This window comes from Capra hircus, chromosome 2 (assembly GCF_001704415.2).
Source record: "Capra hircus breed San Clemente chromosome 2, ASM170441v1, whole genome shotgun sequence".
Classification (NCBI taxonomy): Eukaryota; Metazoa; Chordata; class Mammalia; order Artiodactyla; family Bovidae; genus Capra; species Capra hircus.
In genome coordinates this window covers 107,999,031-108,020,252 of record NC_030809.1, presented here as the reverse complement: position 1 = coordinate 108,020,252, position 21,222 = coordinate 107,999,031, and the positions used below count along the sequence as shown (strand labels likewise).

General features: G+C 41.7%; 1 long non-coding RNA gene across 1 annotated transcript in view; it reads right to left on the bottom strand.

Annotated features, from left to right (window-relative positions):
• The window catches only part of LOC108633447, a 49,069-nt gene extending 28,237 nt beyond the window's left edge, over positions 1–20,832 (bottom strand). The window contains exon 1 of the long non-coding RNA XR_001917073.1: positions 20,550–20,832. This is a non-coding gene — a long non-coding RNA (uncharacterized LOC108633447). The remainder of the gene's footprint in view (positions 1–20,549) is intronic.

The following is a 21,222-nucleotide window of genomic DNA, read 5'->3' as shown; positions in this document are numbered from 1 at the left end:
AAAATTTAAAGTCCATTATCTAATAATTGGACAGTAAATAGCTTAGTGTCATATTCTTCTTTAATTTTCCTTTGTGGTTTTCTATATTTTCTTATTATTTACATTATATTTTTTAATCTCTAAATTTATGATTATTTTTTCTAAAAATGAAAAAAATTTTAAGTCCATTGTCTAATAATTTGACACTAAAATCCTGGCAACAGTTAATGATAGGTCTCCTTATTACCTGTCTTATCCCCTCAGCATTCTGAGTAGAGTTCTAGAAAGTATTTGGTTTTACATTAGTAGAGTCCTTAAGACTTTGGAAAGGAAACTCAGTCACTGTTCTCTCTTTGTCTCTCTCTCTCCCTCCAGGCTTCCCTCTGCCTGCCCGGAATAGGGAGGGCTGGCTTATTCCTAGTGTTCCCTCTGGCCTCAAAGCCCAGTGCATGTAGATTGCTTTTACCTATGAATTTCTGTAGCTGCCAAGAATTCCTCACAGAATAGCTCCCAATGGCAACCCACTCCAGTGTTCTTGCCTGGAGAATCCCAGGGACGGGGGAGCCTGGCGGGCTACGTCTGTGGGGTCGCACAGGGTCGGGCACGACTGAAGTGTCTGCAGCAGCAGCAGCAGCAGCTCCCAGAGGAACAGGGTGTTCTTTTTCTTCCTTTCATTCACTCCCTAGTCTTTGTTTACTTGGGAGACATGAACATTCCTTTGACTAAAAACCTGTCAATTTTGCTTTTCAGCTCCTTCAATAGGTAATTTAACTGTCTCATCAGTGTTTTTAGTGTGGATTTTACTAGAATCCCTTTTGAGTTTTTGTTGTCCTTTTACCAGTTGATGCGGAGATACAAGCTGTCATTATAAAGCCTCTTAAGAAATTAAGACCATTTCTCTGAAACAATCTCCATAACAAACTCCCGGGATTTGTGTTTTACGTCTCAGGCAGAACTTCTCTATGATTAAATCCTTCATTTGTCAGCTTCTGAGGCTGAAATGAAGTTTCCTGAAGTTTCGGTTATATCTCCAGTTTGAAGAGGGGTGTCATGAGAGCACTTGCAGTGTGTGGTTTTTGTTTTTTAGTTTGATTTTAGCTTCTTCTTTTTTTTTTCTTTTTTTTAAATATGTGGCTATTTCCACAATGGTTTGGGCAATTACACAATCACTGAAGGAGAAGAATAGTCTAAAAACAAAACTAGGCAAAACAAAATGCCATCTCTCAAACCATTAATTTCAACTTCTCAAGTATAATTTGGGGCTGAGGTGATATTCGGAGTAAAAACCTATAATTTTGTTGTAAGCGTATTAGACTCCTTTCTCTTGTTAAATTTATATATTCCATTTCTCAGTGAGTTCTTAAGGCAAGTACTATATTGATTAGGGTTTTGTATCAAATCTACTGCTAGACTGAGATAAAGCTGACCTAGCTGATAAAACCTTCTTTTTATCTCATAATAAGAGTCAATCTTAGGAAAAAATGTCAAGTAGGCGCAGAATGTCACTGTCTCTCCTCTTATTTTGGTCCTTACCAGGGGTCCTCAGCAATAAACTCCAAGTATCTGTGTTGACATGGATGACCCCTAAAGAAAACACTGCCCACAGGCTGCATTTGCCTGGCAGATACGTATTTTATGAGGCCTACACAGAGTTAGCAACTGCAAAATGTCATATAAAAATTCAAGTATCAGAATCTCTTAGAAAACTAAAATACTTGGCCCACAGAACCTAGAGTCTTGCAGAATAGCAGCTCACTTCTTCTTTCTCATTTTTAAAATTTTTACATATTTGGACAAACAAAGTTCCATATATTTAGGCTATACAGTGTGATGCTTTCATAGAAGCATATATGTGAAATGATTACCATAACGGAGCCAGCGCAGGGAGAGCAGCCACCATCGGCGCTGCCTTCCCAGCGAGAAATGAAACTAACCTATCCATCATCTCTTACATTTATGTTCTGTGTGTTTGTGTCTGGCAAGAACATTTGAGATCTATTTTATTTTTTCTCAATATAAGCATTTATCTATTAACTTTCCTCTTGGAACTGCATTTGTTGCATCTCATGGCAAGAATACACAGAAGAACTGTACAAAAACGATCTTCATGACCCGGATAATCACGATGGTGTGATCACTCATCTAGAGCCAGACATCCTGGAATGTGAAGTCAAGTGGGCCTTAGAAAGCATCACTATGAACAAAGCTAGTGGAGGTGATGGAATTCCAGTTGAGCTGTTTCAAATCCTGGAAGATGATGCTATAAAAGTGCTGCACTCAATATGCCAGCAAATTTGGAAAACTCAGCAGTGGCCACAGGACTGGAAAAGGTGAGTTTTCATTCCAATCCCAAAGAAAGGCAATGCCAAAGAATGCTCAAACTACTGCACAATTGCACTCACCTCACACTCTAGTAAAGTAATGCTCAAAATTCTCCAAGCCAGGCTTCAGCAATACATGAACTGTGAAATTCCTGATGTTCAAGCTGATTTTAGAAAAGGCAGAGGAACTAGAGATCAAATTGCCAACATCCGCTGGATCATGGAAAAAGCAAGAGAGTTCCAGGAAAACATCTGTTCCTGCTTGATTGACTATGCCAAAGCCTTTGACTGTGTGGATCACAATAAACTGTGGAAAATTCTGAAAGAGATGGGAATACCAGACCACCTAACCTGCCTCTTGAGAAATCTGTATGCAGGCCAGGAAGCAACAGTTAGAACTGGACATGGAACAACAGACTGGTTCCAAATAGGAAAAGGAGTACCTCAAGGCTGTATATTGTCACCCTGCTTATTTAACTTCTATGCAGAGTACATCATGAGAAACGCTGGACTGGAAGAAGCACAAGCTGGAATCAAGATTGCCGGGAGAAACATCAATAACCTCAGATATGCAGACGACACCACCCTTATGGCAGAAAGTGAAGAGGAACTAAAAAGCCTCTTGATGAAAGTAAAAGAGGAGAGTGAAAAAGTTGGCTTAAAGCTCAACATTCAGAAAACGAAGATCATGGCATCTGGTCCCATCACTTCATGGGAAATAGATGGGGAAACAGTGGAAACAGTGTCAGACTTTTATTTTGGGGGGCTCCAAAATCACTGCAGATGGTGATTGCAGCCATGAAATTAAAAGACGCTTACTCGTTGGAGGAAAAGTTATGACCAACCTAGATAGCATATTGAAAAGCAGAGACATTGCTTTGCCAACTAAGGTCTGTCTAGTCAAGGCTATGGTTTTTCCAGTGGTCATGTATGGATGTGAGAGTTGTACTGTGAAGAAGGCTGAGTGCCGAAAAATTGATGATTTGAACCGCGGTGTTGGAGAAGACTCTTGAGAGTCCCTTGGACTGCAAGGAGATCCAACCAGTCCATTCCAAAGGAGATCAGCCCTGGGATTTCTTCGGAAGGAATGATGCTAAAGCTGAAACTCCGGTACTTTGGCCACCTCATGCGAAGAGTTGACTCATTGGAAAAGACTTTGATGCTGGGAGGGATTGGGGGCAGGAGAAGAAGGGGACAACAGAGGATGAGATGGCTGGATGGTATCACTGACTTGATGGACTTGAGTCTGAGTGAACTCCGGGAGATGGTGATGGACAGGGAGGCCTGGTGTGCTGCAATTCATGGGGTCGCAAATAGTTGGACATGACTGAGCGACTGAACTGAACTGACAAGTTTTGGTGTGTTATGTTGCCATTGTTCTTTCTCCAGAGATATTTTTTGTCATTTTCAGCATCTTTGACTCACTCTTCAGAGGCATGTTTTTCAACCTACACATATTTGTGAATTTCCTGTGTTTTCTCCTGTTATTGATTTCCAGGTTCAGGCCATTGTGGTCCCTTGGGCTGCAAGGATATCAAACCAGTCAGTCCTAAAGGAAATCAACCCTGAATATTCATTGGAAGGACTAATGTTGAAGCTGAAGCTTTAAAACTTCGGCTACCTGATGTGAAGAGCCAACTCACTGGAATAGACCCAGATGCTGGGAAAGATTCAAGGCAAAAGGAGAAGGGCGCAGCAGAGGATGAGATGGCTAGATAGCATCACTGATTCAATGGCCATTAATTTGAGCAAACTCCAGGAGACAGTGGAGGACAGAGGAGCCTGGTGTGCTGTAGTCCATGGGGTTGCAAAGAGTCGGGCATGACACAGTAACTGAACAACAGCAACTATTGTGATGGGAAAAGATACATAATACGATTTTAATCAATTTTCTTAAATGTGTTAGCTTGTTTTGTATCCTAACATACTATTTACCTTGGAGAATGTTTCATGTGCACTTGAGAAGAAAGTGTATTCTGCCACCAGTCTGTAAGGTGTGTGCTGAGAAACCTGCTGATAGACTCATGGGGGTTCTCTTGTATGTGATGAGCTTCTTTTCTCTTTCCGCTTTCAAGATTGCATCTTTATTTTTTGCAGTTTTATAATAAAGCGCCTCAGTGAAGTCTTCAGGTTGAACCTGATTAGATACTTTTGAGCTTCATACACCTGGATATCGATTTCATTTCCCAGATTTGGGAAGTTTTCAGCCGTTATTTCCTTAAATAAGCTTGCAAACTGTTTCTCTCTGTGCACCATCTGGGACTTCCATATTGTGAACATTGTTTTGCTTGATTTTATCCCACACGTCCTATGGGCCTTCATTCTTTCTGCCTTTTACTCCTCTGACTGGGTAATCTCAAATTACCTGTTTTCAAGCTCACTGATGCTGTCTTCTACTTGATTGAGTCTCCTATTGAAACTCTCTATTGCACTTTTTAGCTCAATCATTGTATTCTTCAGTTCTAAAACGTTTGTTTGGTGATTTTTCATGTTTTCTCTTTGTTGAACTTCTGATTTGTTTTTGTATTTTGTTTCTAATTTTGTCAAATTGTTTATCTGTGTCTCTTGTAGCTCTCTGAGCTTCTTTAGGACAATTATTTTGTTCTTTGCTGGGAAATTTGTGGATATCCATTTTCTGTGGTCGGTTACTGAACATGCATCGTTTTCCTTTGGTGGTATCATGTTCCCCTGACCCTTTGTGGCTTTGTGTAGTTGTTTTCACATGGAAGAAGCACTCACCTCTTTTAGACTTTGTAGGCTGACTGTGATAAGAAAAACACCTTCCCCGGTCGATGGGGCCATGCTGGAGTGTGCTGTCGCCCTGGGTCTGGTTGTGAAGGGTGCGAAGTGGGTGAGTGAGTGGTGGCATGGGGTGCAGGGGAGTGAGCTGTCTTGTTGGCTCAAGTCGCTGGGGTCTCCAACATCAGCAACTGCTTGATTCTTGTCAGCAAGAGCTGCACGGCTTCCTCCAGGGCTGCAAGGACTGCTGGGATCCTAAATGGTGCCTCCAGGTTCTGTGTGGTGGGACCTGGCAGGCTGCAGGGGTGGCTGGAGCCTGTGGTGTGCATGCATTCAGCTGCAGGCGTCGCTGTGGTGCCTGTGTGGTGGCAGGGTTGACAGCAGACACACTCACTGGCAGGGCCTGAGGCCACCTACAGACGCAACAGGGGCCAGGGCTGTAGGTGTACACTTGTGGGGCTACAAAGGCCAGCCGCAGATGTAAACACAGCAGCGGAGGCCAGTGACAGGGTCTGGGGCTGGTGGCATGCAGGTGCGGGTGGCTTCTATGGGTACTGGTAATGCAGGCCAGCGACAGGTCTGGCTCTGAGCACCGAAGCAAGTGCATGGTCCTGGACTGGCACTGTGCATGCCGAGAGCTGCAGAAGCTGAGGCTGGCTGTGGGTGGAGAGGTTGGGCCGGATCCCAGGCCTCAGCTCTCGTACAGCAGATAGGGAGGAGTTCCGGCAGCTGGAGTCAGTGAATGCTAAAATCTGGGGGTCCTTCAGCAGTAAAAGCTGCAGGGGCATCTGCATCAGCTGTGCTGGCCGTCGGCTTCCTCAGTGGCAGAGCTGTTGCATTCCTCTGCAGAGCAGTTTCCTGAGCTCCGTGTCAAGATCCTCAGTGGTGAAAGCTGTGGGGGTCCACAGCATCCACCAAGGTTGTTGAGATTCTCAGTGATGAAGGCTGATGGAGTCCTCTGCAGAGGCGGCCACTTGGAACTCCCAGCAAGTGGCTGATACTGACAGCCTGCCCTCTTTTGTTCCTAGCTATCTCCAGATGTCTCAGTATGCTTGTCTCTGGGTGGCAGTGCCCCAGTAGTCTGGGGAAGCTGGCCACTCCCCTCACTTTTCTTTTCCCAGGGAGAGTTCTCTCTTGGGGCTGATGCGGGGACACAGGCAGAATGAAACTCTTCCTCCTACCCATTCTGTGTAGTTATTCCCTGGTTGTTGCCCCACTGTGTTGCTGAAGCTTAAGTGAACCCTGTGCTCTCTTTATGAATGAACTATCCTCATTCATGGATGTGCTTATGTGCTCAGTCATGGCTGACTCTTTGCAACCCCATGGGCTTTGGAACCCGCCAGGTTCCTCTGACCATGGAATTTTCCAGCCAAGAATACTGGAGTGGGTTGCTGTTTCCTTCTCCATCATTCCTGGATAGCTGACTGCTGTTCTTTGTGGGGGGACCAGAGTGGGGTCTCCTATTCTGCCATCTTGGTGATGTCACTCACAGGCCACTTCCTAGGCTGGCCATGTGGTCTCGCTGTCTCTGTTGGTACAGTCCCCACCATTCTTTGTTGTTTTATACCTGTTCCCTCTATGTCATCTGTTTACACAACTTTTCATTATTCCTGTAGGCATTTGAGTCTGTGTCCCCTCCCCTTAAGCAGAAACTGATTAAAACTTAAATTTAAGGCTGTGGTTCTTCAACTGTAACACATATCAAAATCATCTGAAGGACCTGTTAAAGCACTGGTGGCTGGGCTCATTTAGTAGGTCTGAGAATGTGCATTCTGACAAACTCTAGGATGATAGAGAGAGTGCTGTTCCAGGGATCACACTTGGAGAACCACTGCTTCAAGGCATTATTTAGATTTTCATTCACTCATTCATTCTTAGAGTCTATATTTATTACAGAGTACTTTGTTTTGAAGATTCATTACTGATGCAATATATATGATTCTTGATAATCAGGCAAAAATTTAAACTTTATTATCTATATGTGCATGCTAAGTCACTTCAGTCATGTATGACTCTTTGCAACCCTATGGACTGTAGCCCACCAGGCTCCTCTGTCGATGGGATTCTCCAGGCGAGAATGCTGGAGTGGGTTGCCATACCCTCCTCCAGGGGATATTCTCAAGCCAAGGATCAAACTCACGTCTCTTAAATCTCCTGTGTCAACTGGCAGACGGGCTCTTTACCACTAGTGCTACCTCCACCTGGGAGGCTCCCTATTATGTATACATATATATATATATGTGTGTGTGTGTGTGTGTGTGTGTATAATATATATATATGTATATTTCTAGCTGTGACAGTGCTGTGAAGAGTATAGAGTATGGTTTCTTCGAATGACATTAAGCTAACTTACACCAGTCTTAAGGAGGCTTGGTCTTAAGGAGGGCTTGGTCAGGTTAGAGATGACCTTCTTAGATCACAGGAAGAACATTTATGAAGAAAGGCAGAGCAGCCTCTTGGATCTAAATGATGAATCTCTGAAGGGGATTTGAGAGACTATGGGAGATATTTCAGGTTGGGATACTGCCCAGTCATCATTCCAAGGAGCCAGGTGCCTATTCTGATGACTTCTGAGGCTGAACGTTTCTAAAATTTCAGGGAACAGAGACAGGAGGGAAGGAACCATCAGTCCTGGCAACCTGATCCATCAGTCCTAATGAAGTGGGTTATACAAGGAGCAGTGGCCAAATTATTTTGAGATCCTCCTGTTCTGTTGGAAATCCCAGTGGCATGTTGGTGACTCATCCCAATTTCTCTCTACTCCAGTTTCTGGAGCTCAGAGCATTTCCAGGGGGGAAAAAGAAATAGATAAATTGCAAGATCAGATCATTATAATTTCAGGCTCAGCTCACCTGAGCCTCTGCCCTGGCTCATCATATAAGCCATGGATGCCACAGTGTCCGGAGAAGGCAACGGCACCCCACTCCAGTGTTCTTGCCTGGAAAATGCCATGGACGGAGGAGCCTGGTGGGCTGCCGTCTATGGGGTCGCACAGAGTTGGACATGACTGAAGCGACTTAGCAGCAGCAGCAGCCACAGTGTCTCCTCACATATCCATTCTCATCCCCTTCCTCCCACCTGTGCTTGGTGGCCTCCCATGTCATTTGTAGATTCTCCTTCTGTGCCATCTGAAAGCTTAATTTTTTTTATCTTATAGCCCTTTTTTCTTATTCTCAGATGTCTAAAACTTTTTTTCTTTGCCTTTTGTCTTTCCTTTTCCCTTTTTGCTAAATCTATAAACAAGAATACCTTCTACTTCAAAAACACTTTTCTATATTTCTTCTTGAATTTCATCTATTTTTTCTATTTATACATATAAAATTTATTCACAAATAAGAATATCTAATTCAGATCTCCAAGCCTTTGTTTTTACTCTTTGAGAAGATAGAATGATTTTGACACTGTTGGCTCTTTTTGAGACTGATTTTTTCTGTCCTTTCATTATTCCTTATACATTATATTATGCCTTTATTCTCTAATACAGCAGTCAAAAGGAATTTTTTAAGGTCATTTTTAGTTCTGAAATAGGACTATAATAAATTTTCTCCTCTTCTACATAAATTTTTCTTGAATCCCCAGCTTTCAACAAGTTAATTGTGGTTGCTTTCATAGCATCATCACACACACATAAAAAGACATGCCTTTCACTTTACACTTTACAACCTCCATTCTACCTTGCAAATTAACTGTATCCATGCTACCAGTCAACTTCTTTTTTGTGATTTTATTCTGGACTCTTAAAGTGAATACCTAAAAATGTGTCCTCTCCTAAAAGTGTGTCTTACATGCTTTTAAAAAAACATTTAACTTTAGAGGTTACTTTTATACCCATTCAGATTTTTTTCAGAGGTGACAGAATCCTTATGCCATTTTTCTTGCATGAAGAAAACACAGCAGGGCCTTAAATAATTTTCATCTTGCATTTCTTTTAGGGGTACATGCATTTCACATGTCTGATCTGTGTCCTTCCCAATTCATATCTATGCATTCTCTTTCCAAGACAGATATCCCGGATCTTCCTGTATTTGACTGATAATGCAAAGCTTCACCCAGAAATAAGCTTCCGCGGTTCTGGAGGAGGTGCAGGTCTCAGTCCTTAGTCCTCTTGTATCCGGTAAAATTTTCTCTTTTGTCAAATATGATATTTGCCATTTTCTTTTCTCAAGGTCTAATAGCACTGACAGTTTTGAGTTTTGTTTCCTTATTTTTCCAGTTTAGGTAATTTTTATTTATTTGGTTAAGATTTCCTTTAACTGCACTCTTTTAACTCCTTCAGCTGTAACTCTTTGCCTTACTGAAAGTACTGTGCTGTTTCCTGCTCCTGTGTTTGAATTTCTATTATAGCCTGCTCAATTAGCTCTATTTTCTTTGATAATTTTCTCAATGTTCTTAACTTTTCTTTCTCCTCCATAAATTTTGAGTGGAGATACATCATTATTCTCTGAAACTTGTAATGCATACATATAATCTTAAATTATATTACTGCTAATCTTTATGTTGACATGTTTTCATTTACGTTTCTTAAATTGTCAAAAACGAGAAAAACATTAGGTCTTTTGACTCTTGCCTATATAGACTAATTTAGCAAATTCTTAGTTCTCCTCATCTTTTTAAAAATACACTCTTGTATTTGTTATAATATCTGAACTCTTTCAGACTATTTTCAAATCACTATTTAGTATCATGTGTCTTAATTTCTATTTTTGAAATATGTGTTTAGTCCTGTAGTCATATTATAGCAATTATTTTATTTAATATTTTGTTAAACATATCCAGTGCTTACCATCAAGACTTTTTAATCTTGATGAATTCAGTATTTTAATCTTGATGAATTCAGTATTTTATTCATCTCTACAACAACTAGAATATCTCTTTAATTTTATCAAAGAACTTTAGTCAAAATACCTGGGAATCTCTTGCTGTTAATTTCTAAGAAAGATAACTTGTATATGAATAGATTTTTCACCTTGAAATCTCTACTAGGTGGAAAGAGTACAGATATTTATCAGCATGGAGTTAGTTAACTATACACTGGTCCATCAATACAACAAAATACTATGACTATGATACTATTTTTCAGAAAAAGAAAGAAAAGCTCTCTGCACATACTATGGAAAGATCTCAAAGTTATAACAATCATGAAATGAAAACATTATGGCACACTGCACATCCATGTTCATGGAAGCACAATTCACAATAGCTAAGAGGTGGAAGCAACCCCAAAATCCATCCAAGGATGAATTAACAAAATGTAATAGAATATTATTCAGCCTTTAATGGAAGGAAATTCTTATACATGCAGCATCATGGAGGAGTCTTGATGATATTAGGCCAAACGAAATAAGCTTGTCACAAAATGACACTGGATGATTCCACTTATATGAGGTATCAAAAGTAGTGAAATTCATGGAAGCAGAGACTGAATGATAGTTGCCTGGTGCTTGAGGGTGGAGAGAGGAGGGAGCTGTTTAATAGCTATAGAGTTCAGTTTTGCAATGAAAAAATTCTGGGGATTGGCTCCATAATAGTGTCAATTCAGTTTTCATTCCAAACTCAAAGAAAGGCAATGCCAAAAAAAGTTCAAGCTACCATATGATTGCACTCATTTCACATGCTAGCAAGGTAATGCTCAAACTCCTTCAAGCTAGGCTTCAGCAGTACGTGAACTGAGAACTTTCAGATGTACAAGCTGGTATTTAGAAAAGGCAGAGGAACCAGAGATCAAACTGCCAACAATCAATGGATCACAGGCAAAACAAGGGAATCCAAGAAAACATTTACTTCTGTTTCTTTGACTACACTAAAGCCTTTGACTGTGTGGATCACAATAAACTGTGGAAAGTTCTTCAAGAGATGGGAATATCAGACCACCTTACCTGTCTCCTAAGAAACCTGCATGTAGGTCAAGAAACAACAGTTAGAACCAGACACAAACAACAGACTGGTTCAAAATTGGGAAAGGAATATATCAAGGCTGTATACTGTCATCCTGCTTATTTATATTTATACGCAGAGTACATACATCATGCAAAATGCTGGGCTCACAAGCTAGAGTCAAGATTGCCAGGAGAAATATCAACAATCTCAGGTATGCAGATGATATCACTCTAATGGCAGAAAGCAAAGAGGAACTGAAGAGCCTCTTGATGAGGGTGAAAGAGGAAAGTGAAAAAGCTGCCGTAAAACTCAACATTCAAAAAACTAAGATTGTGGCATCTGGTCCCATTACTTCATGGCAAATAGATTTCTTGGGTTCCAAAGTCACTGCAGATGGTGACTGCAGTTATGAAATTAAAAGACGCTTGCTCCTTGGAAGAAAAGCTATGACAAACCTAGACAGCCTTATCAAAAAGGAGAGATATCACTTTGCCGACAAAGGTCCATATAGTCAAAGCTATGGTTTTTCCAGTAGTCATGTATGGATGTGAGAGCTCGACCATAAAGAAGGCTGAGAGCCAAAGAATTGATGCTTTTGAATCATGGTTCTGGAGAGACTCTTGAGAGCCCCTTGGACAGCAAGGAGATCAAATGAGTCAATCCTAAAGGAAATCAACCCTAAATATTCATTGGAAAGACTGATACTGAAACTCCAACACTTTGGCCACCTGATGTGAAGAGCCAACTCCCTGGAAAAGACCCTGATGCTGGGAAAGATTGAGGGGAGGAGGAGAAGGGGACAACAGAGGATGAAATGGCTGGATGGCATCACCAACTCAATGGACATGAGTTTGAGCAAGCTCAGGGAGACAGTGGAGGACAGAGGACCCTGGTGTGCTGCAGTTTATGGGGTCACAAAGAGTTGGACGTGACTTAGCGACTGAACAGCAACACCATTACTAAATTGTACACTAAAAAATGGTTAAGATGGTAAATGTCATGTTGTGTTTTTTCCACAATAAAATCATCATAGTATAGAGTATGAAAACTTCAAGGTAAAAATAAATGGGTTCAAAATATAGATGTATTTGTAATTACTTGAATTTGCACAAATGGTATAATATACATAGGAATATATCAATAGTGTGTGTGCTCAGTCACTCAGTCATGTCTGACTCTTTGCAATCCCATGGACTCCAGGCTCCGCTGTCCATGAAGTTTTCCAGGCAAGAATACTGGAGTGGGTAGCCATTTCCTTCTCCAGGGGATGTTTCCAATCCAGGGATCAAATCTGTATCTCTCACATCTCTTGCATTGGCAGGTGGATTCTTTTACTACTAGCGCCACCTGGGAAGCCCCATAGCAATAGCAGCTCTGCTGCTGCTGCTGCTGCTAAGTCGCTTCAGTCGTGTCTGACTCTGTGTGACCCCATAGACGGCAGCCCACCAGGCTCCTCTGTCTCTGGGATTCTCCAGGCAAGAACACTGGAGTGGGTTGCTATTTCCTTCTCCAATGCATGAAAGTGAAGAGCGAAAGTGAAGTCGCTCAGTCATGCTCGACTCTTAGCGACTCCATGGACTGCAGCCCACCAGGCTCCTCCATCCATGGGATTCTCCAGGCAAGAGTACTGGAGTGGGGTGCCATTGCTTTCTCCAATAGTAGCCCTAAGTGGGTAGAATTTGGAACCCATAGATGTGGAAATCAGCACTGGGAGGGAGATTTTACACTAGAGAATTGTTTAATATTCCATTTTTTAAACCTTGATGCTGTACTACTAATTCATTAAAAATAAAATGAACAAACTCAAACAGTGAATAGATGGTGTTGGTGTTTATCCTCCCCAGAATCCATCTCGCATTTCTCAGTAAGAGAGGTTATGTATCTGATAGAGCTCAAAATGCTTCTTTTTACCAATAGAACCTATTTACTGACTAATATGCAGAATAATGACTGCCTCCTCATCCTACTGCTAGAACCTGTGACTATGTTACTTCCCAAGAGAAGCGGGAATTAAGTTGTGGATGGAATTAAGGTGACTTAAGATAAGGAGGTTATTCTGGATTATCCAGTGGGCTTAGTATCATCACAAGGGCTCTTACAAGGGGAAGTGAGGCAGGAGAGGGAGACAGGGACATGACGTACGACTCTACCTGCTGTTGCTGGCTTCGAAGATGGAGGAAGGGGGCTGCAATCCAAGGGATGGGGAGGCTGGAAAACGAGAAGAAATGGAGTCTTCTCTAGAATTTCCGGAAGGAACCCAGACCTGCCAACACCTTGATTTTACCCAGTGAGACCTGGGTAGGACTTCTGACCTATAGTGGTACAAGATAAAAAACTTGCTTTTTTTTTTTTTTAAGTTTGAACTTCTAAAAATTTATTTATTACTGAAGTATAATTGATTCACAGTGTTATCTGAGTTTCAGTTGCACAGCAGTGATTCAGATGTGGGTATGTGTGTGTACGTATATATATATATATATATATGCTTTTTCAGATCTTTTCCCATATAGGTTATTATGAAATATTGAGTATGGTTCCCTGTGCTATACAGTAGGTCCTTATTATTTGTCCATTTTATATACAGTCGTGTATCTGTTACTTTTAAGTCATGAAGTCTATAGTCTTTTGTTACAGCTCTATAGGACATGGTGACTGTGGAGTGGGCTGAGGGAACAAAATTACAACTCTGATTAGTCTCTCTAGAAATCTAAGTGTTTACTCATTTTATTCCAATTAAATTTGGACAAAGATGAATAGAAAAAAAATCCATGGATATTGGCACATCATCTATTCTTTAATTCAGGAAAGAAAACTGAAATCAGAGTGATTCTATCCCTTTGAAAATAACATCATATTTTCCTAATTGTGTGATTTTACCTCTTCCTTAATCCTTGGGGGGGGGGGGGCGGGAATCTGTCACTACTCAATCAACAAATAGAAAATACAAAGGAACAATAATCACCTTGAAATTAAATACAAATCAGGACATGTCTAGGTGGGAATCTTTGTTCACAAATTGAGCTAATTTGCAGTTTTACCTTGGTGTCAGACACAATGCTTTAATTTTGAAAACCTTATCAAGTAGGGATGATAGTATCCCCACTTTATTGATGATAAACCCAAAGCTTAAAACAGCTGAATAATTTTTCCGGCTACCCAGGTTTAAACCCATGTCTGTTGACTCAGAGCCCGTGTTCTTAAGCACTGAGGTTCCCTGCTCTTGCGTCCTACTTCCTTTCCTCCTGGCTGTTCCCAACAGCACTGCCATTCACATTTTGCTTCTCTAACACCTGGCCTCTCCCTATGATGTATTTCTCACCATAGATTTTATCATGTTATCTTTTTCCACTACAGTTAGTCTCTGAAATCCTTGATCCCTATTTTGCTAATATCACCTCTACTCTTTACTGCTTTCAACACAGATTTTAATATACTATTGTACTTTCAGTGTTCCTGAGTGAGTGATTGCGCTTTGCTTTTTTTGTTTGTTTGCTTGTTTTTAAGTCTGATCATTTAAAATAATTCTATATTGAAGCTTATTTGCTCTTTCATCTCAATTCATAGAAACATAAGAAAACACAAAGTAAACATTTTCTAATTTTTCCTTCTGTTTTCCATGTTAGCTCCCTCCCTCACTCAAATTCATGGCTTCTTTTGAAGTCTCTTGAGTTCTAAATTCCACAGAAGAGAAGATAGCTCTATTAGCACATGTTAAGAACTAACAATTCCCCAACTTCCACGTGGGAGTGGAGGCATCTCCCCAGTGGATCGTGACTTACAAGGACCATCCAGGTCTGAGTCTAACCAGCATGATCTAATGCAGCTTTCCTGAACTAAAAGAGGATTGTGTGCTGCTTCCTGCTCTTCTGATTCAGTGCAAAGCAATTTGTCCTTTCATATTAGAAGTTGTTTACAATTTTTCCTCTTTGTCAAAATTTTAGTGGAAGCATGAAAAATAGTCGCCAGAGTGCATTAATTACTGAAGCTTTCTGTTTATATGCCTTCTTAAAGCCTGCTTCACATACAACAATTACATTGACTGTCTGTCTGCTCTCAGCCATTGCCTCACTGCCCAACAGGGCATCTTTAAGGACATGGGGAAAGGAGTGATGAAGTTTCTATAAATGGATGCTCGCGGTGCGTGCATGCTCTACTCTGTCTTAGCATTTATTAATAAACCTTTGAGGTGAGGATCCACTTAGGACAAAGGGCCTGGGTAGGTGTCTCTTACCGGCCCCTCACCGCCACCCCGCCCAACTCCTCTCTCCTGTAGGGCCAGCCTCTTCTGACTCACAGGGTGCAGTCTTCACTTGCCACTGTTATTTTTACCACATGCCCTTGTCTGGGCTTGGTTTCTAGACAAATTCAGACTATCAAAGCATTGATAGTTTTTCTTGCTTTTTCGTGCTCTTGCTACTTTGTAATTCACTGTACCCTTTCATTGTTCTTCCAGTGAAAGTGAGAAGAGGGAATGGGGACCACTCACAAAACCCAGAAGTCAGCTCCAGGAAGATAATTTTGCATCCTTCTCATCTTCAGCAGGAGCTGTCATCTCTGAACCCCACTTTTCTATCCCTAGCTACTTGCTCTATTTTCTCTTGTCTTCCTCTTCTTTGCTCCTTGTCCATTTCTTTCTGAAGCCCACGTGAGGCTCTGTCCTCACAGCAACAAAGATTTTCTGTGTTTAGGTGGCAATTCTGTTCTGTTATCTATTGCTTGTCATCTTGAATTGCAGGCCTCTGAAACTGGCACTGGTTGCCTGTCTCCCACTCAGGACCTTGAGCACTTTGCTTATATGTAACCCCCTTTCATCCTAAAGGCTGCACATGGTGTTCTTTCCAGGAGGTCCTGCTATACTCTTTTCTCCATCCTACTGTGCTTTCCCCGACTGTAGGTTACTCAGATGATTTACTGAGCCTCATCTGTAACCTGTCTATGATTTCTATATAGTCGCTGAGAATCTTCTGTACCCCTAAATGAAAAGCACTTGGCAGGTAGTTAACCTTATCTTTCCTTTGCCACAGTTCTATTTCATGCCTGTGTCAATGAAACCAACTCCTCAACTGTCTGCTCCTTCTACTGAACCATCCCATATGTCACAATTTCTTCTTAACATACCATAGAATCTTTGATCCTTAGGATTGAAAAGGATCTTAAAGTAATTTAGTTATATATAATGACATGAGGATAAAATGACATAAAGTTAAACAATTATGATGTGAAATTAAATATACAGTATGACCTTGTGAGCGTGTATGTGTGTGTGTGTGTCCTGAAAAAGGTAGACATCACAGTGTTAATAGGGTTGTCTCCAGGTGGTACAGTTACTGTTGTTATTAATCTTCTTTTCTACATTCACTCACATTTTCTTTAATAAGTAATACAAGAAATAATAGGAAACACTGGAGAATCATTTTTAAAATTCCAAGGGGACATTTTTTTCAGCCTAGAATTCTATACCAATCCAATTATCAATAGCACACTAGAGTGCAGACGTGTCAGACATGAAACCACTGAAAAATTTATCTTCAATTTGTCCTTTTAGGAAGCTCGGTGAAAATGATTTATTACAAAACAAGGGTATAAGCCAATGAAACAGAAGACATAGGATGTAGGAAACAAACAAAAAAAAACCCAAACTGAAAAAGTCTTTGAAAAAATAACTATTAATAGGAACGTGGACATGTAAATAGTCATGGAAAGAAATCACCTTAGAAAGAAGGAAAGCCTGGAAGGGAGAGCTTTTGTTTTGTTTTTCTCCTTTGGAAGAAATAATTAAGAAGAAATTAGCTCCGTGTCCCTACATGTCATTTTCAGTGGATAGAGTCAGTCATATGTCCAGTCATGCAGCATGGATTATGTGCCACTGCTATGCTAAGTGCTGCTCGGAACAGACAACTAAAAAAAATCAGCTGTTTTTATGTAGCATAAGAAGATAATGGCTATTATCTCCTTTAACTGCCCCCACAGCCCGTTTTACAAATGAAATCTTTTCTAATTCAGAGGGTTTGCTCAAGGTTGCCAATCAACAAGTGCCAGGCGCTGACACTGAAACATGGACTTAGAGCCTGTATTGTCTTTCCTCTGTTCAAAGTTTGTTTCTTCTTTGGGTGGAGGTGGAGAAAAGTCTTTGCTGGGAAATCTGCTTTCTTAGAATTGTATACTTAGCAAAAAGGGTGAGGAAAAGAATGTTTAAATCTCTCCTGGCTGGCCATTTTGCAGACGACGTGTCTGGATAAATCTGCACCTGACTGTCTAGGACAACCCGCTCTTGTACAGATGGGACGCCCAGCAGATGCTGCTGCAGCCCACAGCCTGAATTACTGCCACACTTCCCGAAGTGTCTGCTCAGCACAACTGCAAGTGGAAAATAAACTTGTAAACCATTGTCAGTGATGTAGCTCAAAGACTTTATATACTGAAATATCTTTAAAGTTGTTTTTCATTGCAGTCTGCCCTTTTTCAATGGGCAGAATTCATTTTCTCTTTAAGTGTGCTCAGTGAGGGCAAGACAGAGGGTGAAAGGAAGATGAAGGTCTGATTTCTGGGTGTCCTGTGTGAAATATTCAATACACTCTCTTCTTCAAAGTAAGGATCACTCTCTTTTTTCCTCTCTTCGCCCTACATGACCTCACCTCACCACACACATTAAACTCCTCCAATAGTTTTTCACTCTCAGGCAAGCCACTCCAAGGTACCAAAACTCTGTATCCAACTGGGAAAGATTTGCTGGGTATGGACAGGTGTGTGGCCTCACTGATGTTAAGTTTGACACAAGCCCCAGCCAACCTCAGGTTTGGTTAGTACAGTAGTTTCAGGTTTCAACTCTGCAAACCAGGAACTGCCCCAGCTCCATCTCCACGAAGCTCTGACTCTAAACAAGCTATGTGATTTCTCTGTGCCTTGACTTTCTCTAAAGTAGGAATGATAACAATAGCCCTTTCTTTGTAGGATTTTCAGTTCAGTCCAGTTCAGTCACCCAGTCATTGTCCGGCTCTTTGCGATCCCATGGACTGCATCCCGCCAGGCTTCCCTGTCCACCACCAATTCCCAGAGCTTACTCAAACTCGTGTGTCCATTGAGTTGGTGAGGCCATCCAACCATCTCATCTTCTGTCGTCCCCTTCTCCTCCTGCTTTCAGCCATTCCCAGCATCAGGGTCTTTTCAAATGAGTTGGTTCTTTGCATTAGGTGGCCAAAGTGTTGGAGTTTCAGCTTCAGCATCAGTCATTCCAATGAATATTCAGTACTGATTTCCTTTAGGATGGACTGGTTGGATCTCCTTTCTGTCCAAGGGATTCTCAAGAGTCTTCTGCAACACCATGGTTCAAAAGCATCAGTTCTTCAGCACTCAGTTTTCTTTAGACTTCAACTCTAACATCCATACATGACTACTGGAAAAACCACAGCTTTGACTATATGGACCTTTGTTGGCAAAGTAATGTCTCTGCTTTTTAATATGCTGTCTAGGTTGGCCATAACTTTTCTTCCAAGGAGCAAGCGTCTTTTAATTTCATGGCTGCAGTCACCATCTGCAGTGATTTTAAAGCCTCCCCCAAAATAAAGTCTGTCACTGTTTCCATTGTTTTCTCATCTATTTGCCACGAAGTGATGGGACTGAGAGTGTAACAGGCAGGAAGGCCAGGGGGTCACCAAAGGGACGAAACAGGCTTCAAGACATTTTTATCTCTCTCTTAAGTGGCAGAAGGAAACAAGTGTTAGATTTTCCCCCCTTCTCTATACAAATTTAAAAAGATGTTTCTCTTAAAATTCTGTTGCCATGATGATACCTGGCTCCACCTGAACTTAACTTCTCTCAAACCTTGAGCTAAGAATGCATTTTTCTTATGGAAATGTTTGTCTTAAGCTATGTTAATGAATGATGTATTTATCTTAGACTCTGTCTTTCTTCAAGTTGGTTCCACCTAAGACTCAGAACCCACTTGACAAACCTGTATGTTATACTCACACATTGTTCTCCTAATCTATGTTAATGAAACTATATATTTACTTGGAACCCTGCCTTTCTTCAAGATTCATGTCAATCATTTCATGGCCTGGGATGACTCACCTGGTGCCAATGTTCTCTCAAAATGCATATTGTGGGTGTGGGGCCTGGTGCCAGTCTCTGAGTTTTGAAACATTTCCTTTCTCTAATTAGCAGAATGCTAGTAGCTATATAACATCTGGCTAAAGACTAGCAGGGGGGCACTCTTTATGCCCCCTTCTGATGTCTATGTCAGAAGTTTCCTCTATTTCTTTTATACTTTAATAAAACTGTATTACACAAAAGCTCTGAGTGATCAAGCCTTGTCACTGGCCCCGGATTGAATTCTTCTCCTCCAGAGGCCAAGAATCCCAGCATATTTCGTGGCTGAGCAACAAGCTTTCAGGACCAGATGCCATGATCTTAGTTTTCTGAATGTTGAGTTTTAATCCAACTTTTTCACTCTCCTCTTTCACCTTCATCAGGTTCCCCAGGTAGCTCAGTGGTAAAAAATCCACTGCCAATGCAGGAGCTGCAGGAGACTTGGGTTCAATCCCTGGGTTGGGAAGATCCCCTGGAGGAGGGCATGGCAACGCACTCCAGTATTCTCATCCGGATAATCCCATGAACAGAGGAGCTTGGTGCAGCTACAGTCCACGGAGTTGCAAAGAGACACGACTGAGCCACTGAGGACACGTGCACAGACGCAAAGTGAGGTCATCTATGTAGAGCACTACCGGCAAAGCATGCGGGTGATGGGGCGGGCAGCAGTTAACCAACTTTCTTTCCTCCTGCATCCTAGCCTCAAAATAACTTGCCCTAGGATTTCAACAGATTCCGAGTATGTCCTGTCTCCATGTAATTGACTCTGGATTTGATAAGCAATCAGTTTTCATTCTCAACTCTTCTCCCTGATCAGACACCATGTCCTCTTTAGAAAAACACTCAGCTCTTGAGGCCTCAGGTCTATAGTTCCCTGACCCTGCTGGCACTAAACCAACAGACTCCAAACACTTCTTTCCTGTCCAAGAATGAGCGCCTTTTTCTTTCTGCAGCTGTTCCTCCCCTGGTACTTCACAAAACTGCTAACTTGGAAATCTGTGGCAGGATTCTGGCAAAAATTTATTTGGTAATTTTCTCAAATTTATACAAACTTATACAAAGGTTTGAAATGGCCAAACAAGGTTTCCAAAAGGAAAATACTTCCTCCTCAAACCCAGAAAAATGCAGCTAGTGTTCTATGTCAGCTGTCTGGGCTACTGTATCTTCAGCTTGAACACAAAAGACAATTCCCTGATTTACAAACCTCCTCCGTGAGCTTCCAGGGCAGTCTGAGTCCCCTGGGTTTGTTATTCGGGGGTTAGGAGGTAAACCTGTGTCCTGATTGCTTTTAACCTTCAAGGACTCTGAAAACCAAAACCAACAATACCTGTGAAGGAAAAGAAAACCTACCTTTTCTTTAAAGATTGGGGCTCTGCCAGAATCCAGCCTAGGCCTGTCCCTATCTTCCTGTTTCTCTTTCCTCTACTCTTCTCTCCTGACTTTACACACATTCACGGCTTAATAACCAACTCTTAACACGCAGACCTCTGGGAGAAAGGTAAGCCCCCACCCTCTCCTTCCTTTCCAAGGAAGAGGAACGCTCACCTCAAGACTGGCGCCCTGTCGTGAGTAAGCAGAATGATGGCGTCTAGAAAGACCCGTTCCCTGGGAGACTCATGGTTTCTTTCTTTCTCTTGGCTTAACTATTAAAGACCAACTGGCAGCCACTCGGGAGGAGAGGCTTGGAGCTTTGGCCCCTTGCTCTGCCTCTCCTCTCCGTGCAGCTGACCTGGTCCGTTGCTCCAAGGCTTGCCGCTTCAAAGTAGCCCAGGCCTTGCCCTGCTGCTGTTGTTGACTTCCGCCTTCCGCCAGACTTCCACCTTTCTCTTCGGATTGGGCCCAGGTGTAGATACTTAATGGCAACCCACTCCAGTACTCTTCCCAGGAAAATCCCATGGACAGAGGAGGCTGGTAGGCTACAGTCCATGGGGTCGAAAAGAGTCGGACACGACTGAGTGACTTCACTTTCACTTTCTCTCTGAGCTTCTCTCCTTTTCTCTTCCTGCCATATGGTACCTGAGCTACGGCAGCTACTGCAGTTGGGTCCTTGTTTGGTTAAACAAAAGTACTTGGGGACAAATGTCATTAAAATGTTTCTTTAAAGTTTGATTTTCAAATGTCCTTTTTACTGCTCTTTCTTTCTCCCTCTGGATCTGATGGATGTTTTCTAGTTGTATTTTGCATGAAACAAGTGGAAAATTATTAGCTTAAAGGAATA